Here is a 9,052-nt window from a genome sequence, read left to right as displayed (position 1 = left end):
CTGATCGAATCTGATTGGGCGCCGATCATGGAGTTCACCGCGGCGGACATCTTTCAACACTCACCTTTTGGCGACATCTTGAGTTTGCTAAAGTATCTCTCGTTATCAGGAGAGCCCTGGCCGGACTGCGGTCAGGACGGTTGGGATGCGGACGACGAAGAAATTCAAAGCCCACCCACCACCCACTTGGTAGCCGCTGTCGACGATTTAACCGACATGCTAGACTACGACTCCGAGGACATCGACGGTATGGACGACGATGCCGGAGACGACCAAGAACCAGCGCCTACGGGGCACTGGACAGCCACCTCATCATATGACATATACATGGTGGATATCCCAAAAGATGGGAATGGCGAAGGAACAGAGGAGGATGACCCCTCCAAAAAGCAGCCCAAGCGCCGGCGTTAGCGGCGCCGCTCTAAATCCCGCCACAGCAAGAATGAAGACTCCGGCACCAGAGACAATAATACACCGGACAGTGCCGAAGACAACCCACTCCAGCAAGATGCAGCGCAGGAGGACGGAGACGCCAGCCCTTATGAAGGAGCGGCAGAAGAAGAGGCAGAGGATTATACGCCTCCCTCTGGAGACGAAGCGAGCCTCGACGATGACGAATTCGTCGTGCCTGAGGATCCCGTCGAACAAGAGCGTTTTAAACGCAGGCTTATGGCCACGGCGAATAGCCTCAATAAAAAGCAGCAACAGCTTAGAGCTGATCAGGATCTGCTAGCCGACAGATGGACTGAAGTCCTCGCGGCGGAAGAGCATGAGCTCGAACGCCCCTCCAAAAGCTACCCTAAACGCAAGCTGCTCCCCCGATTAGAGGAGGAGGCTTACGAACCCGCATCACCAGGAGACAATACGGCTGACCGACCACCCCGTGGTCGCGACAGAGAGGCCTCTAGGCCCTTCACTAGACCCGTACCCCGGCATCGCTCGAAAAGCACACGGCCACAAGGGAACACTCCGGACTTGCGAGATATATTGGAGGATAAGGCAAGAAAATCAAGATCGATCTATGGATCACGTGGGCGTCCCACGATACGTGACGACAACCGTCGCGCCGGACACAGTAAGTCTGGCCGGGCCGAACAAAATAGACCAAGCTCCCTTGAGCTCCGCCGTGATATCGCCCAGTACAGAGGCGCCGCACACCCACTATGCTTCACAGATGAAGTAATGGATCATCAAATCCCCGAAGGGTTTAAACCCGTCAATATTGAATCTTATGATGGCACAACAGACCCCGCGGTTTGGATCGAAGACTATCTCCTTCACATCCACATGGCCCGCGGTGACGATCTTCACGCCATCAAATACCTCCCCCTCAAGCTTAAAGGACCAGCCCGGCATTGGCTCAATAGCTTGCCAGCAAAGTCAATTGGGAGTTGGGAGGACCTGGAAGCCGCATTCCTCGATAACTTCCAGGGCACTTATGTGCGACCACCAGACGCAGATGACCTAAGCCACATAATTCAGCAGCCAGACGAATCGGCCAGACAATTCTGGACACGGTTCTTAACCAAGAAAAACCAAATCGTCGACTGTCTGGATGCGGAGGCCCTCACGGCCTTCAAGCATAACATCCGCGACGAGTGGCTTGCCCGGCACCTGGGATAGGAAAAGCCGAAATCCATGGCAGCCCTCACATCACTCATGACCCGCTTCTGCGCGGGTGAGGACAGCTGGCTAGCACGCAGCAACAGCCTCAGCAAAAATTTTGGCAGTCCGGATTTCAAGGACTGAAATGGCAGGCAGCGTCGTAACAAAAACAAACGCCGCATTAACGGCGACAATAGTGAGGATACGGCAGTCAATGCCGGATTTAGAGGCTCTAAACCCGGTCAGCGGAAAAAGCCATTCAAACGAACTACTCCGGGTCCGTCCAATTTGGACCGAATACTCGACCGCTTGTGCCCGATACACGGCACCCCCGAAAAGCCAGCTAACCATACCAACAGGGACTGTTGGGTATTCAAGCAGGCAGGCAAGTTAATTGCAGAACACAATGACAAGGGGCTGCATAGCGACGACGAGGAAGAGACCCGACCGCCGAACAATAGAGGACAGAAGGGTTTCCCCCCACAGGTGCGGACGGTGAACATGATATACGCAACGCACATACCCAAAACGGAGCGGAAGCATGCACTTAGGGATGTCTACGTGATGGAGCCAGTTGCCCCGAAGTTCAATCCATGGTCCTCCTGCCCGATCACTTTTGACCGAAAGGACCACCCCACCAGCATCCGCCACGGCGGATTCGCCACATTGGTCTTAGACCCAATCGTCGATGGATTTCACCTAACAAGAGTCCTGATGGACGGCGGCAGCAGCCTGAACCTGCTTTACCAGGATACAGTGTGCAAAATGGGCATAGACCCCTCAAGGATTAAACCTACCAAAACGACCTTTAAAGGCGTCATACCAGGTGTAGAAGCCAATTGTACAGGCTCAATTACACTGGAAGTGGTCTTCGGATCCCCGGATAACTTCCGAAGCGAGGAGTTAATCTTCGACATAGTCCCGTTCCGCATCGGCTATCATGCCTTGCTCGGACGTACCACATTTGCAAAGTTCAACACGGTGCCGCACTACGCATACCTCAAGCTCAAGATGCTAGGCCCTCGAGGAGTCATCATGGTCAACGGAAACACTGAACATTCTCTCCGCACGGAGGAACATACAGCGGCTCTCGCGGCAGAAGTGCAATGCAGCCTCTTAAGGAAATTCTCGAGTCCGGCCGTTAAGCGGCCGGACATAGCTAAGCGCGCCCGGAGTAACTTACAACAAGACCACCTGGCACGTTCCGAGCACGCGTAGCAGTGCGGCCCCAACCCCAGCCCCTGCGAAACGTCAAAGCAGGTCCTTCACGTACACCATTACACTCCGAAGATACCATGGGCATGGGGAGAGGGGCACGACCACGATAAGCCCAGACTACGGCTCAACCACACCAGGGGCTCTCAAGTGCGTCGTTCTTTTTTCTTTTCTTTTTACCTTTTATTTTTTACCCACAGGACTCCGTTTGTCAGAGGCCCTGTCCGGCAGCAGACCTGCCGAACTCACGATGCAACAGCCAGGGAAGGATAAAGGCTACAACGAATATACAGGTGGTCTCCATTACGAGCATTTTTATACACCAATCTGCAGCCTACCCCTGGAGGGGGACATGTTTAACAGTCCCATCCCTTGCTTATCGCACTATTTGTATCGTTCTGCATTCATAGCAGCACTTACTGAATAAAACAATGCAGCACCTTTTTGCTCATAATTGCATTTCTTTTTCATACATATGTTCATTCACGGCATGTTGCATCCGTACACTTTGGTACGGCTAATATACACCAGGGGCTTATGTTTCCCGCATTATGGTGTGATGAGTCCGAACACTTTCACAAGTGTGGCACCTCGAACTTATAGCACTATATACATCGGCTCCGAATCATGTCTTGGGTCAATAGTTGGGTTTGCCCGGCTCCCATGTTTTGGTACCTTACGTTCCGTTATATCGGCTAAGGTAGCACTGGGAGAACCACTGCGATTGCGCCCCAGTTGAGCTGGGTTAACGCCTCAGTGGAGAAAGCAAAAACTGACCGTCATGATGAGGCGAGAGCTGGTCGCTGTTCGAGTGGTTTTTTGCGAGTCCTTAAAGACTTATGCCGCTTAGAGCGAGGAGCCGGATACTGTCCGGCCAAGGCGTGGATAGCGCCCCAAATTCGGCCTTCCGAAGACTAGGGGCTTCGCCGAAATTTAAAATTATAGAATTCTATGGCTAAGTGAGAGTGTTCAAGCATTATAAGTCCGGTTGCCTTGTTCGCTGTGTTGAGCGCCTCCCTAGATGGACCCAAAAATGGGAACAAGAGCGCTCAAATTTATCCCGAACACCCCAGCACTCGTGGCATGGGGGCTGAAGCCGACGACTTGCCATCTCTCAGATTTGATAAACAGCCGCACAGAAGGTAATATTTTAAATTAACAAGCGTTGCTTAGCACATATGAACTAAGTTTTCAGCGCACAGGATAACAAAATGCGAGTCTACTCAAATATTACATCTTTGGAGCACTCACCCACAATAATGCGGGCGCCCTTCAGCACACTTTTATAATACATCTCAGGCGTGCGATGCTCCTTGCCCTCTGGTGGCGGGTCCGTCACGAGCTTCTGGGCATCCATCTTGCCCCAGTGCACCTTTGCGCGGGCAAGGGCCCGACGGGCACCCTCAATGCGAGCGGAGTGCTTGATGACTTCAACCCACAGGCACGCATCCACCAGCCGCCGCACCAGGCCGAAGTAGCTCCCAGGCATGGCCTCCTTAGGCCACAGCCGAACTATGAGGCCCTTCATGGCCTGTTCGGCCGCCTTGTGGAGCTCGACCAGCTGCTTCAGCTGGTCGCTAAGGGGCACCGGATGTCCGGCCTCAGCATACTGAGACCAGAAGACCTTCTCCGTCGAGCTCCCCTCCTCGGCCAGGTAGAATGCGGCATCATCGGACACGTTGCGAGGAAGATCTGCGAACGCTCCTGGAGAGCTCTGAATTCGGGTAAGCAACAGATAATTAACACTCACATGCTTACTTTCCATGAAAAATGCCTTACCCGCTGCTATTTTCTTCACCGCCTCAATCTCTTGGAGGGCCTTGTAGGCTTCGTCCTTAGCGGCTTTGGCACTCTCAAGAGCCGTTGCAAGCTCAGACTCTCGAGTCTTCGAGTCACGCTCCAAGCTCTCATGTTTTTTCACGAGATCCTGGAGCTCTTGCTGTACCTCCGCCACCCGCGCCTCCTGTTTCTCTCGCTCGGTGCGCTCCGCGGCCCCATTGCGTTCGGCCGCGGCCACCGCCTCCTTCAGGGTTGCCACCTTGTTAGTGGCCCCTGCAATACCCATGTTATCCTTGTCATTTTTCTTGCAACCAAATCCTTTTCTGTAAGGTACAATTTTCATAAGGTATTACTCACCTTCTTTTTCCTCGAGCTGCTTCTTGGCATGGCCGAGCTTGTTCTCGGACCGCTCGAGGTTTTCCTTCAAAGTATTGACCTCCGCAGTCAGTGCGGCGGAGGTCAGCAGCACAGCCTGCAATCCCATATTGACATATTTTTTATGACTCCTGCGTTTATCTTTCTAAAGATCCTCAGTCCGGCTTTTATTTCCGAACACCGAACCGAGCATCAGGGGCTACTGTCTATGCGGTACCATTTTACATATATTGAAATTCTTACCTCAAAGCCTGTTAGAAGGCTGCTGCAGGCTTCGGTCAGCCCGCTCTTGGCGAGTTGAACCTTCTGAATCACCGCACTCATAACAGTGCGGTGTTCCTCTTCGATGGAGGCACCGTTGAGCGCCTCCAGCAAATTATCCGGCACCTCTGGTTGGACGGATGCAGACGGCGTCACGGTCTTGCCCTTCTTACGAAGGGGTCGCCTGCCGGACTCCGGAGCCACTATGGCCTTCGGGGCTGAGTCCGGTGCAAAGTCCGGGAGGTTGTCCTGTGACACCTCCGGGGCCTCCTCCTCCTGGTAGGTCCCTTCCTGGGATCCCGCCTCGGCGTCATCTGCGGCATGGGGGGTGGAGGCAGTTGGAAGGGAATCCATATCCGACGCACCCAAGGACCCGCTCGACGAAACGGGAAGATCATCCTTGGGCGGACTGCAGGGTTGTATGCGGCATTAGAAAGACATTATGTGGCGAAAAGAAAAAACCTTGAAGTCATTCGGGAGTCCCGATACTTACGATCTCGCCAGGGGCTTAGCCCTTGGAGGACAGTCCTTGTCGTCGTCACTGGCGTTGGCGAAGCAGTCCGGGGGAAGAGCTTTTCCCCTCTTGGACCCTTCGGCCTCCCTTGTTGGGGAGGCCTTCCTTTTCTTCCCTCCCCCCGCTGGGGGAGAGGCTTTCTTCTTCTCCTCCTCGCCTTGGTGGGAGGAGTCGGCCTCGGATTCATCATACGATAGCACCTGAAAACGGGAACTCTTCCGAGTCCCCGTGGCCTTCTTCTTGGCCTTCTTCTCCGGCACCACGTGGGGTGCCAGAGCCAGCAGCCCCGTTAGGCGGGCGTCCGCTAGGTCCTCTGGCAATGGGGCCGAACAGATAGTCCGTTCGGCCTTCGCCAGCCAGTCCTGTCAAAGGTAAAGGGAGTTTAGATTCCGCATAGAGTCAAACTATGGAAAACAAGTGGCAAAATCGCTTACCTCATCAGATGGACGCTGCGAGCGGAATCCGCGATCTTCGGTAGCGGATGCGGGAGCCTCGGCGCCCTTGAACAGCACCTTCCAGACATCTTCGTACATAGTGTCGAAGAGCCCGCTCAGGGTATGGTGCTGCGCCGGATCGAACTCCCACATGTTGAAACCCCGTTGTTGGCACGGGAGAATCCGGCGGATGAGCATGACCTGGACTACGTTGACAAGCTTGAGCTTCTTGTCCACCAGCTTCTGGATACAGGCTTGGAGTCCGGTCAGCTCCTCTGAATCCCCCCAGATCAGGCCACTCTCTTTCCAGGAGGTGAGCCGTGTAGGGATGCTAGATCTGAATTCGGGGGCCGCCGCCCAATTGGCGTCACGCGGCTCAGTGATGTAGAACCACCCCGATTGCCACCCCTTGATGGTTTCCACGAAAGTGCCCTCCAGCCATGTAACGTGGGACATCCTGCCCACCATGGCGCCTCCGCACTCCGCTTGGCTGCCCTTCACAACCTTTGGCTTGACACTGAAGGTCTTGAGCCACAAGCCGAAGTGGGGCTGGATGCAGAGGAAGGCCTCACACACGATGATAAACACCAAGATGTTGAGGATAAAATTTGGGGCCAAATCATGGAAATCTAGGCCGTAGTAGAACATGAGCCTCCGGACGAAGGGATGAAGTGGGAAGCCCAGTCCGCGGAGGAAATGGGGAAGAAATACTACCCTCTCATGGGGCCTGGGGGTGGGGATGATCTCTCCCTCGTCGGGGAGCCGATGCGCGATGTCGCTGGACAAATATCCGGCGTCGCGCAGCTTCTGGATCTGCCCCTCCGTGATGGAGGAGGCCATCCACTTGCCTCCCGCTCCGGACATAGTTGGAGAAGGTTGAGGAGAGAAGTGCGGACTTGGGCGTTGGAGCTCGAGTTCGCGGAGATGGATAAGCCAAGGAGGAAGAAGGCGCAGGTAAAAGGGTTGGATCTTTATCCCCTTATATGGGCGGACAAAAACATGTGTCCCCACCGGCCTGGTAAAACTCGCTTATCTCCCAAGCATCACAATCGATGGCGCGGTTGGGTTACCCACGTCCGTATTGATGGGAATCCCGGAATAAGGGGAACACGATCTCTGCTTCAACAAGACGTGCCAAGGAAACCGCCTCGCTAAACGCGCTGAGGTGGAACAATAAAAACAATTCGAGTAAAGGCTTGGAAGTGGTGTGACGTCAGGCCACAGAATACGTCAGCAGATTGATCTTGTGTAATATTATTCTCTCTACGGTGGTATGTGGAATTTAGTTTTGCAGAGTCGGACACTATCCTGGTGTTCACAATCTTCTATAAATTATTCGGAGGAGGAACCCGCCTTGCAATGCCGAAGACAATATGCGCGCCGGACTCGTCGTCATTGAAGCCTGGTTCAGGGGCTACTGAGGGAGTTCCGGACTAGGGGGTGTCCGGATAGCCGAACTATCATCATCAGCCGGACTCCAAGACTATGAAGATACAAGATTGAAGACTTCGTCCCGTGTCCGGATGGGACTTTCCTTGGCGTGGAAGGCAAGCTTGGCGATACGGATATGTAGATCTCCTACCTTTGTAACCGACTCTATGTAACCCTAGCCCTCTCCGGTGTCTATATAAATCGGATGGCTGTAGTCCATAGGACGAAAAACAATCATACCATAGGCTAGCTTCTAGGGTTTAGCCTCCTTGATCCCGTGGTAGATCCACTCTTGTAACACACATCATCAATATTAATCAAGCAGGACGTAGGGTTTTACCTCCATCAAGAGGGCCCGAACCTGGGTAAAACATCGTGTCCCTTGTCTCCTGTTACCATCCGCCTAGACGCACAGTTCGGGACCCCCTACCCGATATCCGCCAATTTTGACACCGACAGCAAGTGAACAGAAAAACATTGTGGCAAGGACTCGGATTGAAACTGTTGTTCGATCCAGTGGTGGTGTATTTATCTCCTTTATTGTATGTCTCCTTTGCCACCATATATACCAGCTAGCCACTGCCATTAGTTCTGCCATCAGTAGGCCCTCTGTATTTTCATCCTTATACATTAGAGTGCTCATCGTGAATGAGCCCGACCTGTCCTGGAGAGCTGTGTATTGAATCTCCGTTTAAATCCAAGTTTGTCCCAAATCTCCAGGGCTCGAGCACATTTGAAAAGACAGTGTTGCGTGTCTTCATATCCAACCTGACAGACAGGGCACTGCCCTGAGACTCGTATATGATGCCCTGCAAGAGTTCCAAGACATGGCAGAACTCCTCGGATAACCTTCCACACAAAGTGTTTGACCTTCCCCGGCACTCGAAGAGCCCAAACATGCTTCCATATGTCTTGTTCTCGACTCCCTTATGGGTAAGACAGGTCCATCTGTTGCCCAAATTTGTGTTTAAATTATGGGTGGTAAGCCGACCTAACTGAAAAGTTTCCGGTCCAGTTATAATGCCATGAGACAAAATCGTCCATGATATGTACTCTGAGAGGTATTTGTAGGATTTTGTACACATCAACCGGCCAAAATACATCACGGATCAACACCTCATCCCACTGTCATGTATGTGGATCAATTAGCTCTTCCACTGTTGTCAACATAGTGGATCCCGGCGGTGTTATGATTTTTCGGGACTCACTTGTTGGTACCCAAGGATCTTGCCAAATGTTTATATGTGATCCCGTACCCACTCTCCAAATACATCCTCGTTTGAACGTTTGAATCCCAGCAACAATACTCTGCCAAGTAAAGGAGGATCCCTTCTTCGGCCCTGCATTCAATATATTTCCATCTGGATAGTATTTAGCACTGAGAACTCGAGCACACAAAGATTCTGGATTCTGGATCAGACGCCAACACTGTTTTACT

This window comes from Triticum dicoccoides, chromosome 7B (assembly GCF_002162155.2).
Source record: "Triticum dicoccoides isolate Atlit2015 ecotype Zavitan chromosome 7B, WEW_v2.0, whole genome shotgun sequence".
Taxonomy (NCBI): Eukaryota; Viridiplantae; Streptophyta; class Magnoliopsida; order Poales; family Poaceae; genus Triticum; species Triticum dicoccoides.
This window is presented reverse-complemented; position numbering follows the sequence as displayed.